Source organism: Panthera onca, chromosome A2 (genome assembly GCF_046562875.1).
Source record: "Panthera onca isolate mPanOnc1 chromosome A2, mPanOnc1 haplotype 2, whole genome shotgun sequence".
Classification (NCBI taxonomy): Eukaryota; Metazoa; Chordata; class Mammalia; order Carnivora; family Felidae; genus Panthera; species Panthera onca.
In genome coordinates this window covers 138861501-138879196 of record NC_138340.1, presented here as the reverse complement: position 1 = coordinate 138879196, position 17696 = coordinate 138861501, and the positions used below count along the sequence as shown (strand labels likewise).

Below are 17696 nucleotides of genomic sequence, written 5' to 3'. Positions count from 1 at the left end.
AGCACCAGGCTCAATCAGGTAAAATTCAACATTGGCAGTCCCTTCTCCCCTTTCTGTTCAGGACAAATGAATATCATTAATTGCTGAACAACTCAGAGGTGACTATAAATCTCCTGAGAAAGGTGAACCATGAACTAAGTAACACTCTTGTGTAGACTCTTGCTAGAGTTGTACTTGCAAAATTAATTGGATCATTTATTGACAGGTAGTGGCACAGGTCAGTTCTTTTATAATTGTGGCGATCAGTCATCTTAAAAGAGGGATGCCTTAAATGAAAAACGGAAATAATGGCATAAAAGGTTAAAGTGAAGAGCCAGGGGCTAAAGCCTGAGAATATTTGATCCAGTGGATTCCAAGAGTTGCTGGTTAGAAATCTTTTGATTATGCAGCACTGCTCATTCAGGTTAAGACGTCAGTGCTCTTCGTGATATTGTCCGGTCTTGGCTACTTCTCACTTAAGGACGAGCATGATGCAGGCGTTTCACTGGACTTCCTCAGTGGCTCAGGCAGCAACTTGTCCAGGGAGAATTCATGATCTGCTGTGGTGATGAGTCCTTCAAGGTTGGTTATCATGTCATTAGGCTCTAGCTCACAGTGCTTCCTCAGATCCTGAGGGGAAGAGCAAGGCACCTAGATTCTCCATAAGGTTTTTGTTTTCAGTGATGCCACATCATGAGGGAGAAAAGTTGGAAACATTAATTGGAGGACTGCAGCCACATAGTGAAGGAAACTGGAACAATCGCAACTTTGGTAAGAGTTGACAATCCGTGCAAGCTGACAGCATCCAGTCCAGTTAACAGTAGGTAACAGTTTTTCCAAGTGGGGAAGGAAGTCCGTTAAATCTCAAACACAAGACAGAGCTTGCATATCCATCCACCTGAAACTTAACAAAAGGAACAAAATAGTTCACAGACAATGAGCATACTGTTGTGTCATAATTCTTATCCATCCTAATCAAGCCTCCACATTGAAAGACTCACTTGGAACCAAACTTCAAATTTTCAGTTAACAGTAGACCTTCACTTTGCCTTTTGAAAGACAACCAAAACTATAAAAGTGATATTCTTTCTCTCACCGTGATAAACAGTAAACCCAGGTTAGTTTGTCAAAGTCTGTGTTAGTGATACAATTGGAAAGGTGGTATTGGACAATTGAATCGCACTCTGTTAGGTTGAAGAGTTGGGTGGCTTCAGATACAAAAATGAAGAGTCTAGGGTAGGGGACTGGGTCAGATGTTCAACTGAAACTTCTTCCAGATATTGGTCCTAATAAGTCTTAGAATTAGCAAATTAGAGGCTAGTCCCAACCTGGAAAACAGGTAAGGTATTGGGTATTTGTATATCAAACAAAATTTACCAAAGTCTTGTAAGTGGCTGATTCAGTTAAGTCTGTTTTATGTAATGGTATCCTCTATAAAACATGCTCTGTGAACCTTTTATATCATGGTTATGGAAGGAAATCTTCAGTTTGGGACTATTCACAACATTCAAACAAATAAAATGCTGATTTTTAGGGTAGCCATTTGTGTTGCATTTAATTATGTTTAAAATCAACATATTTCTCACCAAAGTTAATTTGTTACCATAAATTACCATGACATTTCAGAGGAGTAGCCTCTAAATAATAATTTTTAGAAAATACTTTCTGACACTTTCAGGTATAGGACATTCTCTAAAAATTAGTATTTATGCAAACATAAATACTTCCTAATTTCTGCATCTGGAAATTCCTTTAGCTAAGGTTTTTATTCCAAATTTTGTTGAAAAGGGGTTTAGGCAATTCCTAATAAAGGGGAATATTTATTATTTATGTGAATAGATGTTCCTTATAGAATAGACAAGAGCATAAATGAAACTCTGTCATATGATCATTGGATCTCTGGGTATAGCATTTCTTCATATTCTCAGTTTCTTTGGGTTCATGTGTCCATAATGATATCATCTTTACACTCTAGTCATTTCCACCTAGTTCCAAGCTGATCTCTTCATAGCTGGCATGCTCTTGTATTAGCTTAATTTAGTAGCTTTAGTCACAACTCCATTTGCATAGAAAATATTTATGGCATAGAGAGAGGAAAAAGTAATTTTGAAAAGATGAAGAAAAGGGTAATAAACTAGATATATCAGCATGTAGCTCTGAAATGAAGATATTTTCCAAGAGTATTATAAATGAGAACTAAAATTAGTGCTTCTTGGGATAATCATAAGCTAGGAAAATCCTTAGCCATTAAATTGTTTCTTTTGTTCCCAGTGTCAATATAGGAAAAAAAATGCAATAAAATAAAAACAATTTTAAGAACACAAAGTACAGCCAGGGGAAAACAATTCAGTAAGCATATCCAGAAAGTAAAACCTGTTTTCTGTGATGGTTGGACATTTAAAAACAAGAGTATGTTACAAGAATATAATTCCCCTCCACCTCAGGCTTTAATTTTTGTAGCTGTGTCTGTAGCTAAACAGATACAATTCACTTTGGCTTTAAAGCTGTCAGTGAGGTACACCTCGGGCTGAGCTCATGGGAATTATTGAGTAACATCTATGAGACTTATCTAACCACCGTGCTTATCTTTAAATGTCAGAATGAGTTATTCATTAGTATTTCATGAGTACAATCAATACCACTAAAGGAAGTTAAACAAATTTGATTGTTAATTGTTTAAAAACATACCTCAAAGGTATTTATGATCAGAACTGGCAACGCTTCTGCAAAATAATCATCAGAACATACTTCAAAGAGGTTATTCTACTCTGACATCCTTCTTTGCACTGGGTGGGATTTTTCTTTCATTCCAATTCTTCTAACTGCATGCAGTAATATATACCTGTATGTGTATACATAGCCATTCATTCCGAGAATATTCTTTGAGTGTCTCCTATGCTGCTCACCACGGTGTTGGGTGCTGGAGACTTACAGGAGGTGACGGACATCTGCTTCTACCCTCATGGAGCTTCTAGTCTAGAGAAGGACACAATTTCAATATACTGTAGGGAAGTGTGATAAAATGGGGAAGTTCAGTGTGATCTGGGAGCCTCCAGGAGGTGCACCAAACAACTTTGGGAATGGAGATAAGAGGAGTCAGAAAGGATTCTTGGAAAATGCAGCAAATAAGGTGAAAAAAATAAGTAGGAATAAGCTATGCAAGGGTAGACAGAGAGGACAGTCACCAACAGAGATTTTCATGAGTTGTGTATATATATATATATATATATATATATATATATATATGTAGGTTGTCACTAAAATCAATCATTACTCAATTGTGAGCACATTCAGAGCAAGGACTCTGCCTTATTTGCACATGTAACTTTGCTGCCTAGTTCAGGGGTCGGCATTTAATAAATGCACTATAAATGTTTGATCAAAGAAATAGAGGAAAAGATGCAGAGAGTTCTAATGTGTCCCCAAAGCAGACAAACCTGCTAGGGGATGAGATTTCCTCACATCTTCGTACAAGTGAACCTAGTAGGTCATGCAAGTGAAGTAACTCGGGTCACGAATGCCAACAACACAGGCAAGGAGACCCCTCCTTAAGCATCATGTCTTCCATTTAGACAGGTGTAAATCATGACTCCAGTGAGAGATGCTTCTTGTGCTAAGATGGTACCCAAGGCCAGAACAGATCAAGATGAGACCGTTAGGTGTATGAATCCAAGAGAAATCATGGACAGGCGGGAAGGAAGGCAGGAAAGCAGGAAAGAGTACAAACAAAAGGTTGTAAAAGAGAGGGGAAAGGAAAATAAAAGTCTTTGAGTTAGACATTTAAGGAAAACTGGGAATAAAAGGATAAACAAGTGAGTGAAGAACAAAATACAAAGCAACCGGAATTATGGTTTGAGAATCCATCCCAATGTCAACTCATTGGAAAGAGTACAAAGAAAGAGCAATCGAACTTTTTTGGCTGTGTTATCAAGGACCTAAAGTCCTTTGACTGGAGGAAAATACACCTTTTATTATGACAGGAACCAAGGGTTTCTACAGTACTATTGAATCACATATTTGTCAGATAAGTAGATGTTGATAATTGTTGGAAACTATTGCCCTACTTTTTCTCCTTCAAAAAAGATTTTTTTCCTAACATATATTTATGCCATTTGTTTAACCACAAATAAACAGTCAGATTATTTTGTTTATAACCTCAAACCCAAAAGCTTGTTCAGAACAGAAATATGAACCAGAAATAAATTACATGGTAAATCAAACCCTCATTTTGGGGCTGGGACACTATGCAAAGTGGTTTACAATTTGTTCTTTGCACTGTAAATGAAAACCCCAAGATATTGGCAAGAGAGGAAACTTTTCTTTCTCTTTAAATCATGTTTTTGTGTACGTGAGATGCAGACTTCACAAATAGAAATTTTCCCTTTTTCTACAAATGTGAAAGAAAAATGACCCTTGAGAAAATAGTAATTTTTAAATATAAAAAATATCACTTAAGAGATATGCAAATTAGAGCTACATGAAGATACTACTTCTCACCATCAGATGGCAAAAATCCAAAGGTTTGAAAATCTACTTTGTTGGTGAAATTACAGGGGAAACAGGTCCCCAAATTTAGAGCTGGTGGGACTGCTACATGTCACAGGGAAATCTGACAGTATCTAATAAAAGGACATATGCATTTACTTTGTGACCCAACGACTCACTTCCAGGAAACTACTCCAAAGATACGCTGGCAAAATATGAAAATCAGTATGCATAAATGATTCATTGCCATTTTCCTATAACAGCTGAAGAATGGAAATAACCTAGGTGTTTGGTGATGTGACTGGTTGAATAAACTCTGGTGTATTCACATGACAGAGTGTTGTGTATAAGTAAATACAATAGTAACAGTATGTTAAAATAGGATTTTCTATATAGTACAGAGCTATCTCTAGGATGCATTGAATTAAAATAGTAAAATAAACGAAAAGGATTCATAGTACGCTGTTTAGCTTAAAGGAGATATATGAGAATACCTCTACATTCTATTATATTTTAGACTGTGGAAAGACTATATACATTATATATTATATTTTGAATTATCTATAAATAAAGAAAGGAAATAGGATGAAAGAGATAAGGAAACTAGATTTCTTAGTATAGACAATATTTTGTAGGGTTGACTGAAACCGTGTACTTGATTTAATTTTATTTTTTTTTTCATTTTTTAAGATTTATTTTATTTTATTTTTTATTTTTTTTTAATTTACATCCAAATTAGTTAGCATATAGTGCAACAATGATTTTAGGAGTAGATTCCTTAGTGCCCCTTACCCATTTAGCCCATGCCCCCTCCCACAACCCCTCCTGTAACCCTCAGTTTGTTCTCCACATTTATGAGTCTCCTCTGTTTTGTCCCCCTCCCTGTTTTTATATTATTTTTGTTTTCCTTCCCTTATGTTCATCTGTTTTGTCTCTTAAAGTCCTCATATGAGTGAAGTCATATGGTTTTTGTCTTTCTCTGACTGACTAATTTCACTTAGCATAATACCCTCCAGTTCCATCCACATAGTTGCAAATGGCAAGATTTCGTTCTTTTTGATTGCCGAGTAATACTCCATTGTATATATATACCACATCTTCTTTATCCATTCATCCATCGATGGACATTTGGGCTCTTTCCACACTTTGGCTGTTGTTGATAGTGCTGCTATAAACACGGGGATGCATGAGTCCCTTCAAAACAGCACACCTGTATCCCTTGGATAAATGCCTAGTAGTGCAATTGCTGGGTGGTAGAGTAGTTCTATTTTTAGTTTTTTGAGGAACCTCCATACTGTTTTTACAGAGTGGCTGCACCAGCTTGCTTTCCCATACTTTATTTAATTTTAAAACATACTTCTTTTTTTAATCCCTGAATATTTAAAGTGTAACAAATGAAACTGTGAATCTGTTGGTGACATCACCACACTAGTCGCTCTAAAGCAGTGATTTAACTGTACATACCTAGTTGTATGCACCCAAAGAACAAAAAAGTTCTGTGAAATAATAGGAAACTGTGTTTAAGGAACATCTTATTGTCATGGTAGCATTTGTATTGTGCTTTGGAGAGTAGTATGTGTATTGTGGGACAAAGTAAATACTTTTATTGACAGAGATTTTCACCATAAGAAAAAGGAGGTCCATATATAAGATCACAACAATTAAGTAAAAAAAGTCTCTATTCCTGAATTCTGTTGGAAGTATCATGAGTCACTGTAAGCCATAATGTATTTTACATATAAAGGTTAATGAGCTTAAAGTTGAGTTTAGAGAAACCATGCAAATTGAAATATAGAGAGGAAAAAAAAGACTAAAAATATAAACAGAGCCTAAATGTCAACTGGGAAAACGTAAAGCAGTCTAACATCAAACACATGTCTAATTGGAATCTGAAGTGGAAAGGAGAGAATAGAGCAGGAAAAAAAATTTTTAAATAAAGGCAAACATCTTTCCAAATTCAATTAAAAAAAAATCTAGCCAGAAATCCAAAAGCTTGCCTATCCCCAAGCCAAGGGAACCACATGTAGGCATATCACAGTCAAATTGCTGAGCCCCAAAGATAAACAGAAAAGCTTAAAAGCAGACAGAGAAAAAAACACACACTGGTTTTGTGAGGCAATAATAAGAATGCCACTTGTTCTCAGACACTATGCAGGCTAGAAGATAATTGAATGACATCTTTAAAGTATTCTAAAACCAAAAAGAAGGCATAGTCAAAGAAAATAGTCTTCCAAAATGAAGGCAAAGTGAAGATATATACAGATAAAAGCTGAGAGAATTTATCACTCACAGACCAACATTACGAGATAATTTAAATGAAGTCCTTTAGGCTGAAGGAACATAATCCTGATGATAAACTATAGGAGAACATTACAAAACAAAGCAAAAACAAACAACCAAACAAAGGAAAACCACCAGGAAATTAGAAAACAATATCACTCGTAAACATAGACATAAAAATATTTTTTAAATATATTCATAAATCAAATCCATTAATTTATAAAAAGGATATGACATTGTGCTAACTAGGGTTTATTCTAGTAATACAAGATTGGTTTGATATTAAAAACTACACACTTTAACAAATATAAAAGGAAAAAATCTTATCATTTCCATAGATGCAAAAAAAAAAAAAAGTTTAACACAATTCAATACCAATTAATGACTTTTTAGAAACTCCCAGCAAACTACAGAGAGCAGTTTTCTCAATCCATTCAAAGGAATCTTCAAACAAACAAGGCCCCAAAACTATGAAAATTTTTCATATCTAACTGCAAAAGGATAAACACTTTCTTTCCAATGTTAGAAACAAGGACAGGATGGCCACTCTTACCATTTATATTCAGTGTGATACTCTTCATGATGTGAGATACTCTTCATGATGTGAGTGCAGAGCTCTTTCTTCCTGAAGTACTTCGTCTGTCCTGCTGCCCCAGGTAGATCCCTCTCTGCTGAAACGTTAGCCAGTGTGCATTCAGAACACCAATACCCAGCTTGTACTTCAGAACAATGAGACTTTGGGGGACTGTATGTACTGTACCACCTCTCTGTTTTCGAGTTATCACCAATGGAGCCTATGTTGTATCTACACTACATAGTGCTCCTCGTGTATATCTGTGATCCCTTTGCATGGGTACTGAATTTATCCATTCATGTTTCTTCCATACATGCTCTAAATAATACTTATGAAAAGTTGCTGCATCATTGTTTTTAGTAATAGCATAACATTGAAAACAGCTAATTACCCAAGAATAGAATAGTGGTGAAATAAATCACAGACATCTAGAAAATAGACGCCCTGACAGTTATAAAAAAAAAAAAAAAAAAAAAAGAATTAAGAAATTCATTCTGCAGTAACATGTAATTATCTCCAAGATATAATGTTAAGTGAAAAGGCAATGCAGAGAAAATGTGTACAATAAAAGAAAGTAAGATAGATGATAGATAGATAGATATGCATTTACTTGTATACGTATAAATATCTGTGAAGATACACAAAAAATGTTTAATATTAGTTAATTCTGGAGAAGGGAACTTGTTGGCAAGGTAACAAGAATGAAAGGGAAATGTTTACTATAATAGTCTTCTCTTCCTTTTGAATGTTGAACCATCTTATTATATCAATCCAATACTAAATCAAGTTGATCCCAAACTAAATCAAATTGGAATTTTAAAAATTTAGAAAAACTCCCTTCTCTAAATCAAAGTATTATGTGTTGCTATTCCTAGCACACGAGGTGTCTCCTGCTATGATGCATAGGACAGGTTGAGATGTGGTAACGGGATCAGAATCTAGACAAGGAGATAAAACAGTGAGAGAAATATCATGGGAATGAATATTATCTTCCAAGTTCCATGACACTGTTAAGGTAATCCTCAGTGTCTATGAGCCAAACTGAGGTCTCTGACATGAAAGGCTGTGCCAGATAAGCACGTAGGATTCCCCTTCACCCCCTACCCTCTTCTTCATTGCCACTACAATCCCATCTTCCAGCGTGATACTACTGCCATGTAAACACAGCTGTCTCTCACCCCTCCCCCCTTGACCTCATTTCATTCGATGCTTCAGAATCTCAACTAATGCAGTCAAAGCTAGCAAAGAAGATAAAGTCAGATTTGGAAGGAGATGGATAATAGAAAGGAGGGAAGAGAGTTCCCGTGATCAAATCTGGAAATCTAAGCTCCAAATTATAACATAATTTATATGAGAAAATTGATTTCCATTTTTGACACAACCAGCGTATATCTAAAACACTTTGGAGATAAATTTATGGATTTGGTATTACACGCAATGGCAGCAAAGGCAAAATAAACAAATGTGGCCACATCAAACTAAAAAGCTTCTACACAGCAAAGGAATCCATCAACAAAATGAAAAGGCAACCTATGGGATGGGAGAAAATATGTGTAAACCACATATCTAATGAGGGTTTAATATCTGAAATACATAAGGAACTCCTATAACTCAATAGCACTGTGGAAAACAGTATGGAAGTTTCTCAAGAAATTAAAAATAGGAGCACCATATGATCCAGCAATCCCACTTCTGGTATTTACCCAAAGGAAAAGAAATTGCTATCTAAAAGAGATATCTGCACTCCCACGTTCATTGCACCATTTTATGTATATATAAAAAAAGAATATTATTCAGTTTTAATAAAGAAGGAAATCTTGCTATTTGTGACAACATGGGTGACCTTGGAGGGCATTATGCTGAATGAAATAAGCCAGACAGAGAAAGCCAAATACTGCATGGAATCTCTTATATGGAATCTAAAGAGGAAGGAAGGAAGGAAGGAAGGAAGGAAGGAAGGAAGGAAGGAAGAAAGGAAGGAAGAAAGGAAGGAAGAAGTGAGTGAATAAGAGTGGTGGGTGCCTAGGGCTGGAGGGTAGGGGTCAGAGGAATGGGGAGGAGTTGGTAAAGGGTACAACTTTCAGTTGTAAGATAAGTATTTCTGAGGATCTAATATATAGCACCATGACTATAGTTGATAAGACTGTATTATATAATTGAAATTTGCTAAGAGAGTAGATCTTTTTTTTCCCAATGTTTTATTTATTTTTAAGATAGAGAGAGACAGAGCATGAGTGGGGATGGGGCAGAGAGAGAGGGAGACACAGAATCTGAAGCAGGCTCCAGGTTCTGAGCTGTCAGCACAGAGCCCAACACAGGGCTCAAACTCATCAACTGTGAGATCATGACCTGAGCCGAAGTCAGGCGCTCAACTGACTGAGCCACCCAGGCGCCCCTAAAGAGTAGGTCTTAAGCATTCTCACCCAAAAAAACAAAACAAAAGTAACTATGTGAGATAATGGATATGTTAATTAGCTTGAATATGGGAATTCTTTCCTAATGTATATGTATATCAAATTATTATGTTGTACACTTTGAACATATTCCAATTTTTATTTGTCAATTATACCTCTAATAAAGCTGGTGGGGGTTGGGCAACATTTTGAAAGATAGCCTGTTTGTAAATTAGGTTTTTATCTCTATGTTTATACTCCCATACAGAGACATAAAAGACTGAAGGTTGTAACACCAAATAAAAGTCAGGGTTGATATTTAGACCCAATTAGTAAGGTTGCATGCATTTTCTTCTTAAAAAATAAAGCTTATATTGACTCACTTATGCATAGATAATGGTAGTTGATTTATGGAAATCTTGGCAGCACAGGTCTCAAGGGCCAGCAGACAATTCTGAAGAGCATCACGTTGGCAACTTTAAGTCACTTTCTTCCCTCATATATCACCGACACAAAAATATGTGAAACAGATGGCACTGTGTGGCTATTTATAGTTTGTGTTGAAACTTGTTAAAGACAGTTTGGATCATGATTAAGAAATCTTATCACCCCTTAACTGAAACATAGCACAGAGTTTTTCTTAGAAGGTGTTAGAAAGACAGCTGATGATTATAGTCAATGTTTCTTCTTTCTACAGATAAAAAATCTAAAATCACCAATGGCCTTGTGGATGCAAGGAAATATACACAGAAAGTCAAATACAGAAATATTTGTATCTATAGAATAAGCAGGCATACCTTGGGTCCTTGATACATGATAGATTAGATAGATGATAGATAGGTAGGTAGATGATAGATAGATAGATAGATAGATAGATAGATAGATAGGCAGGTGGGTGGGGGGGTAGATGAATATAGGTATATATTCTCTTTCATTGTATCTTCTTCTGTGAATTAAGGGACTAGTCATAGCAGAGCAACAACTGTTTCCTGTTCTTGCCCTTCTGGGCACTTTGTAAATTTATGCTTCTTTGCTTCTTTGTGTTTGAATGAGGCTATGACCACATCTGGCCAACGAGTTGTTGACAGATGTACGATGTGATAGCTGTGGGCTGTGTGACAATGCCAGACCTCAAAAAAAAATTTTTTTTTCCTTTCGGTTCTTGAGTGACCACAATAAACAAAGCCATTACCAACCTGTGATGGACATGTGGGAGAAAGCAGTAAAGCTGTGTTACTTTGGGGTTCTGCTATTTTTCAGGTTGTTTTATAACTAAAGTTTCATCTAGCCTATCCTGACTGATTCAGGTCATGCTGAAGTCAGTACGCAATATAAAGCAGCCGCTGATGACTTACCAATGGAAATGGAGAGAAAGAAAAAGCCTATTCTTAGAGGAAGCATTCCTTTCTGTACATGAAGTAAGACAAAGACCAAACACTACAACAGCAAACAACCGATACTCCTAGGCAAATACCTGCAATGCAACAGCTGCCCTATAACTCTCTTAGTTCTCTTGGCTGCCAAAGCATAGAAACTACTAGAACTTGTTTGAGCACAGGTGACTGAGGAGTCATTAGTATCTCTTAAGCAAAGGAAAAGGTAAAGGAAAAAAAGAAGTAGACGTTGGAAGAAATACAAGAAAATTAGAGAATGAGTTTAGGAGTTTGATTGGGATTTCCACAAGAAAGGAAAAAAGATATTAAACTAGAAATGAAATAGTTCATTTTCTAGAAATGAAAGAAATAACTTTTCATAAATGAAAGAAATTCAGAATCCTCTGCATAAAGATTGAAAACCTGCCAAGCATACCATACTAAAATTTCAGAATACTGGGAACACTGAGAAGATCCTAAAAGGTCCAAGAGAAAAGGGATAGAATGAGGCATTGGGTGGGGGGTGGGGGGAGAGAAAAGAAGGAGGAGGAGGAAGAAGAGAGAGAAAGAAAAAGAAGGAAGGAAGGAAGGGAAGAAAGGAAGAAATAAAGGGAGGAAGGAAGGGAGGGAGGGAGGGCGGGCGGGCTGGAGGAGTGAGGGAAAACAGATTTCTGATAAAGCAACAAGAATCAGAACACTGTGTTAGAATAACATTAAGTGCTGTATAAAATAGACCCCAAATATAAAATGACTCAAGTATATGAATTTATTTCTCAGTAGCTCCTCCATATTTCATAATTTGGGAACTAAGGCTTTTCTTTTTTCTTTTCTTTTTTTTTTTTTAATTTTTTTTTAATGTTTATTTATTTTTGAGACAGAGAGAGACAGAGCATGAACAGGGGAGGGGCAGAGAGAGAGGGAGACACAGAATCTGAAGCAGGCTCCAGGCTCTGAGCCATCAGCACAGAGCCCGACGCGGGGCTCGAACTCACGGACCGTGAGATCGTGACCTAAGCTAAAGTCGGACGCTTAACCGACTGAGCCACCCAGGCGCCCCAAGGCTTTTCATTATATTGGGAGTTTCTGTTCTCTAGAACCCATTCTCCGCTGAATCCAGCAGGCAAAATAGGAAAGAAAGTGTGTAGGAAGCATACCCTTTTCTTAAAAGACTTCTCCAGAAAAGAAAACACATTGTGTATACCGATATTGCATTACTACCAGGACAATCGTAACTACAAGAAATGCTGGGGTGTAGCATAGCTGCACAAGGCATAAGGGCGACAGAATTTTTGGTGACCAGCTGGCAGCATAGAGGGAGCAGTAGGGCTCATGAGGCCACTAGCATTAAAAAGCCTGGTTTCCTTCTGGATCTAAGGAAATGAAATGATGCTTCTGTGCATCATTTTTGCAGATATTACTATACTATGATTCTTAACCTTGGTAAAGGCATGCTTTAAATATTCATTTGTTCCAGCCTCTAAATCTCTATATGTTAAATGGAAGATGATCCAGGTATTAGGAAAGAGTAGAACATGCACATAATAAAAGAGTTGGTGAATCCAAGAGACTCAGAGGAAGAATCTAGAAGGGAGAGAAGGGTGGGGGAGGAAGATGCTACACAGAGTAACTAAAATAACCAGAATTCTGCTTGGCCGAAGTCTGAAGGCTGTGCTTCTCAAAGCAAACAGAGGGAGCCTTGTGCCCACAGAGAACACGAGAGAGTAGCATGATAGCTTGATTGAGGTTACAAGCAGGGTTAAATTGAAGGGGAAAAAAAAGACTCAAGAGAAGTCCGACAAGAAAAACCCATGTTCAGGAGGACTGAAATTAGAAACCCAGTTAGAACCGCTGGAACCTAAGAATGGCCTGAGTCAGACCAGGGGATTCAGCAGCCCACTTTTCTTTTGCCATCATTGACCTCAAACATGTGCGTTCTTTGCCTTTTCTGGTTTTATTACACTTTTTAAAATGTGCAGCAACAAAATGTACAAAAAAATAGAAACCAAGTTTCATAAGAACATAAACAGTGGTTTTATAGAGAAATGGAATAATGGTTCCAGTTTGTTTCCAAAAGCATTTGCTTTATCTCAAAGGGGCTGAGAAATAGAGAAGGAGGATGTTAACCACTATAGACAGTGAGCTTTGGTGGCAGAAGCTATCAGAGAGAAAGTTAAAGGCAGAGGATCTTGCAAGGAATCAAAGGACCAAGGTCTACAACCAACCATTTGAGATGCACTAATAAGCAGATCACTTTCTTGAGCCTACTATGTGCTAGACACTATGAAGTGGACTTTTCATGGACTTTTTCGTACCTTCCCTCCCCACCCCAATAACTTCATCCCATTTCACAGATTTGAAAACTGAGCTACAGAATAACTAGAGCAGTAAGTGGCATGAAGTTCCAACTCACTCTGTCTTATTTCACTACTTGGATTAGCTGCGTTAGATTGGTAGCCAAAATGGGTGCTGAGGATTAAAAATCAAGTGTCTCGGGGCGCCTGGGTGGCGCAGTCGGTTAAGCGTCCGACTTCAGCCAGGTCACGATCTCGCGGTCTGTGAGTTCGAGCCCCGCATCGGGCTCTGGGCTGATGGCTCGGAGCCTGGAGCCTGTTTCCGATTCTGTGTCTCCCTCTCTCTCTGCCCCTACCCCGTTCATGCTCTGTCTCTCTCTGTCCCAAAAATAAATAAAAAACGTTGAAAAATGGGGCGCCTGGGTGGCGCAGTCGGTTAAGCGTCCGACTTCAGCCAGGTCACGATCTCGCGGTCCGTGAGTTCGAGCCCCGCGTCAGGCTCTGGGCTGATGGCTCGGAGCCTGGAGCCTGTTTCCGATTCTGTGTCTCCCTCTCTCTCTGCCCCTCCCCCGTTCATGCTCTGTCTCTCTCTGTCCCAAAAATAAATTTAAAAAAAAAAAAAAAAAAAAACGTTGAAAAAAAAAAAAACGTTGAAAAAAAATTAAAAAAAAAAATCAAGTGTCTCTATGAGAATCACAGAGGATGACATGATCTGTTATGTGCATTTCAAAAATCAGTCTGGGTGTTGTGCTGAGATGTAAGTGGGGGAAATGGTACAGGTGGAGAGAACCTTGGGAAACTATTGAGTAGCCTTGGAGAGAGAATGGGGGATGGTAAGCAGAGGTCAGATGGGGACCTCATTGAAGTGACTTGCTAATGCATTGAATGTAGGCGTGAAGGAAAGAAAGTAATCAAGAATGAGTCCCCTGTTTCTGTGTTGAGAGACTGAGTGGAAGCTAGTGCTATTTAATATGTTGGGGAAGGCTGAGGGGATAACAAGTTGTTGTTGTTAATGTTTTTAATGTATATTTACTTTTGAGAGAGAGGGACAGAGTGTGAGTGGGGGAGGGTAGAGAGGGGGAGACACAGAATCTGAAGCAGGTTGCAGGCTCCGAGTTGTCCACGCAGAGCCCACCAACACAGGGCTTGAACCCATGAACCGTGAGATCATAACCTGAGCTGAAGTCAGACACTCAACCAACTAAGCCACCCAGGTGCCCCAAAAACAAGTTGTTTTGATGGGAAAGAGGGTCAAGAGTTGTATTTGACCTATTAAGTTTTGAACACATTAGACACTTGTTTGTTTGTTCGTTTTTAGAGAGGGGGGATAGGGGCAGAGAGAAAGAGGGAGAGAGAATCTTAAGCAGGCTCCACACTCAGCACAGAGCCCAATGCGGGGCTTGATCCCATGAACCAGGGATCATGACCTGAGCCAAAATTAAGAGTTGTTGCTCAACTGACTGAACAACCCAGGCGTCTCCATACTAGATATTTTTAATCCTCACAAAAGTTTTCAAAATAGATATTATTATCATCCCATTTTACAAGCAAGAGAGTTGGATGTCCAGGGGTATATTCAATTCCATTATCCTAAGTAGTGAAGCTAGAATTCCTTCTCAGGTCTTTTTGAAGGTCATGAAACTTGAAGAGTTCCAGAAGTGTCCCACTGCCCCTCTAAAATGTATCAATAAATTTCTGGATCTTTGAGGGCAGAGACTACTCAATTTCAGTCTCCCACATCAGTCAGCATCAGTCCTAGAAAAGCAATAATTTCAGAATGCTCAGGGTTTTAAACATATATAAGCATTATTTGAAAGTGAAATCGCTTTCCCATCCCAAGAAGGATGAGAAATATATTCTTGGGAATATCCTTCCTTCAGTATCCTGACTAAGGAGGTGAACTTGGGAGGTGGGAGGACTGCCTCCCATGTATATATAAGTACTTGGGAACTGCTTTATTATCGTACCTTCTGCTTCCAAGGAAAACCTAAACTGCTCTGTTAGTAAACAAAATAAAAGAACCAAAACAGAAAGGCAGACTTTACAAACAGAGAAGTTACAGAATAAAAGCCTGCTTAATAATCTCCACATCATCTTTTGGAATTCCTTTTGACTATAGCCATCTTAAAAGCTGTGGTCTTATTAATAATTTAAATGACTGTAACAAAAAGTATGGCTTAAGTAAATGTCACATTTTTAAACACGCATTTGTGTATTACTAAAAGCCTTTATGAATCAGATAATAACCTTTCTGAATCTAATAGCTAGAACCTCCCTATTCATTCATTAGTCCTGTGATTTATACCTAAGGCTTGAGTTTCCACTGTACTTGGAGAGCTTCCCTCTGTATTAATTGGTGTGTCTGTGTGTGTGTGTGTGTGTGTGTGTGTGTGTGTGTGTGTAACCAGAGTAACCCTTTAGTTCTCTTAAACTTTCTAATAGTTGGTATTTTGTTCCACAGACATAACCATATTTCTAAGAATATGTTTACGATTTCAGTTGATCCAATCTGCTCTCTAAGACTATTAAACTGAATATAGAGCTTTGATCTTTTACAGTATTCTACGTGAATGAACTTTGCATGAAGCAAATGATTCTTTTTTTTTTCAATCTTTATTTTTGACAGAGAGAGAGAGACAGAGTATGAGCGGGGGAGGGGCAGAGAGACAGAAGCACAGAATCCAAAGCAGGCTCCAGGCTCTGAGCTGTCAGCACAGAGCCCGATGAAAGGCTGAAACCCCCAAACCTTGTGATCGTGACCAGAGCCGAAGTTGGACACTTAACTGACTGAGTCACCCAGGCACCCCTGAGAGCAAATGATTCTTGAATAACAATGACTGTAGGAGAGGTGAAGCGCATATGACGAAAGTCCCCCATAAACATTCCTTCGGCTCTGTGAGACGTGTTTTACTCTGTATTAGTCTTTTTCTCCTTAAAACAATTGTCATCCATCAGTGAAAGATAAACATCAGAGTTCTTGGCCTTGTTGTAGAAATTAATAAATACAAATTTGGGCTAATTAAGACCTGTGAATCAATAATATACCTCAAAAAACTAGAAACATCTATGAACTTCAACTGAGGATTTAAGATAATAAATGTGAGAGTTGTTACCTATAACATGTTTGGCATATAAAAAATAATGCTTGGGTAGTAGAAACTGTTACACATTCCCAACTGAATGACACTACTTAATTATGCACTGGAAAACCAAGCAGAATTTGAATCAGTATTGGGGCTCCTGGGTGGCTCAGTAGGTTAAGCATCTGACCTCAGCTCAGGTCATGATCCCATGGTTCGTGGGTTCAAGCCCCGCATCCAGCTGTATGCTGACAGCTCAGAGCCTGGAGCCTGCTTCGGATTCTGTGTCTCCCTCTCTCTCTGCCCCTCTCCTGCTCATGCTCTGTCTGTCTGTCTCTCTCTCTATCTGTCTCTCTCTCAAAAATAAATGGATATTAAAAAAAATTTTTTTAAAGAATTTGTATCAGTATCTTTTTTCAGGAAAGTATAAAGCAGAAAATGAATCAGTGCACTACACTGGTCTGGAGACACGGCTATTTCATGCTCAACATATGATGACCCTTCTACGTGCACCTAAATGTAGCAACAACTTTCAACTGTTGCCCAAGACTTCACTAAGACCTGGCTCCTGAGTTACCAGAAAACATTTTGTAGAGTCACCAATATAAGAGAGAATGATAGTGTGCTTACTATTTCCTTTGCCTGAGTTCTTTCCTTCAGACATCTGCGTTTCTGTGTTCAATGTCACCTTACAGATAGGCTCTCAGGGACAATACTGTAGAAAACAGAATCCCATTCCCCACTCAGAACTCTGTATCTTGCAGCTCTGCTTTTCTTCTCAGCTTTTGTGATCACTAGACATATGTTGAATTTATTTATGAGCATTGAGACTTTTTAGTTCGCTGTCTGGTGCTTAACAAATAGGTGAGGCTCAATAAATAAATATCTGTTAAGCAAATGAATAAATCTTTCTATGCATTTAAATATGTATACCTGTTACATATGATACATAAGGTGGTCTTCATTCTGCCCAAGGTGAGGAGCCATCATCACGACTGTGCAAAAGCTGAAACCTTGAGAAGCAATCTTAATAATGGATGAGAAATTTTTTTTTTATTTTTCTGGAATCTTTCAAATTTTTTGTTAAAACGTTAAAAAATTATCTTACTGTCAGCTCTAGATGTATAGGTAACATCAACAACACAGGAAAACTTACATATATATAATGTTTATTTTAATTTTGAGAGAGAGGGTGAGCGAGAGAGGGACAGAGAGAGAGCGGGGGCAGGGAAGGGGGGACA

General features: G+C 37.9%; 1 long non-coding RNA gene across 2 annotated transcripts in view; it reads left to right on the top strand.

Annotated features, from left to right (window-relative positions):
* LOC132679445 (uncharacterized) overlaps positions 1–17262 on the top strand; it is a 265049-nt gene extending 247787 nt beyond the window's left edge. For both annotated transcript variants that reach the window (XR_009610160.3, XR_009610159.3), the window contains one exon: positions 16876–17262. This is a non-coding gene — a long non-coding RNA (uncharacterized LOC132679445). The remainder of the gene's footprint in view (positions 1–16875) is intronic.
* The last annotated feature ends 434 nt before the right edge of the window (positions 17263–17696 follow it).